Raw genomic sequence first — 1,594 nt, 5'->3', positions numbered from 1 at the left:
AAAAACTTAGTGAATAAGTAAAGGTTTTAGTTTACTAAACTTGCTGAAGTGCAATACACGAGAAATGGACTGGTTTTTAACAATGGGGATTTATTAGCTTACAAGTTTTCAGTTCTGATGCCATGAAAATGTCCAAATAAAGTCATCAACAGGATGATACGTTCTTTCTGAAGAAAGGTTGCTGACAATCCAGGACTCCTCTGTCACATGGCAAGGTACATGGCAGTTTCTGCTGGTTCTTCTCTCCTGGATTTTGTTGGTTTCAGCTTCTGGAAGCTCAATCTGTGGCTTTCTTTCTGAGCTTCCATGTGTTTCTCATTCAGCATATGTGCTTTCTCTCTATTTCATGCTCCTTATAAAGGGCTCCAGTAAGAGGATTAAGACCCAGCTGGGGCACACCTCAACTGAAATAACCTAAGCGAAAGGTCCCACCCACAATAGGTCTACACCCACAGGAATGGATTCACTTTAAGAACATGATCTTTTCTGGGGTCCATAAAACCTCCAACCATCACAGTAAGTGTCTGATAAAGGTATATTTGAAAAAGCAAATGGGGAGGAAGATGGCAGTGGCGGCAAAGTTGATGCTGCTGGAGAAGTTGTTGGGGCTGAGTAAAGAGAATAAGTACAGTGCCCAGGGCAAGTGCCAGATTCCAATTCTTCAAACAAACAACGGTCCCAGTCTAACAGGATTGACTTCTATAGCAACTCATCTAGTCAAGTAAGCCAACAAAGAGTATTTTTGCTTGGGAGTACTGCAGAAGGGAAAAAGCAATAGTGCATTGTGGTTAGAATACAAGATAATTCAAGCAGATGGACACTCCAGTAAAGATGACATCCACACACTGTTAAAGGATCTTAATTCAAACCTTGAAGATAAAGTCTACCATACAGGTTATAACTTTACCTTAGCAGATATCCTAGTATATCATGGACTTCAACACTTTATAGTTGACCTGACAGTTCAAGAAAAGGAGAAATATCTTAATGTGTCTCACTGGTTTTGTCACATTCAGCATTATCCAGGCATCAGGCAATGTCTGTCTAGTGTTGTCTTCATCAAGAACAGACTATACACCAATTCCCATTAGAAGCTATCTGTGCCATACAGAAGAATGATTAAAAGTGTTTTAAATGGAAAATGTGCTCCGGACCACAAAAAGATCATAAACTGATGAGCAGTCATTCTTTATTTGTTGAAGTAGAGGCTTTAGTTTTTAAAGAATAAACTTGTGTCCGAGTGTTTTCTTTGTTCTTTATTTGGAATTTTGCAGTTTTTAATGTAAAAATTCAGCTGTCAAAGAGTTGAGATTGAGCTGTAAATTACCTTGTTTTACAGATGAAATTTATTTTAATAAAAGTTGCAAATCACTGGTTTCATCTTAAAGATAAATTAATCCTTTCAGTGGTTGCCATATTTTGGCTATTTATTGACCTATTTCATATTTTAAAATTCATCCCCCCCCCAAAGATGGTTACACTAGTTTGTTTATTAAGAGGTATCATAAATTGTGCCAAGGATTAAAAAAAAGCAAATGGGGAATAAGTATTAACTACTTCTTGCATTCATATCTTCAATTATTCATTCATCTCT

At 37.1% G+C, this 1,594-nt stretch overlaps 1 pseudogene; it reads left to right on the top strand.

The window, feature by feature from the left end:
- The first annotated feature begins 563 nt into the window (after positions 1-563).
- On the top strand, positions 564-1,091 carry LOC119516982 (annotated as a pseudogene).
- Positions 1,092-1,594: the final 503 nt, after the last annotated feature.

This window comes from Choloepus didactylus, chromosome 20 (genome assembly GCF_015220235.1).
Source record: "Choloepus didactylus isolate mChoDid1 chromosome 20, mChoDid1.pri, whole genome shotgun sequence".
Taxonomy (NCBI): Eukaryota; Metazoa; Chordata; class Mammalia; order Pilosa; family Megalonychidae; genus Choloepus; species Choloepus didactylus.
The sequence above is the reverse complement of the archived record's forward strand: the minus strand, read 5'-3'. Positions and strand labels throughout refer to the sequence as shown.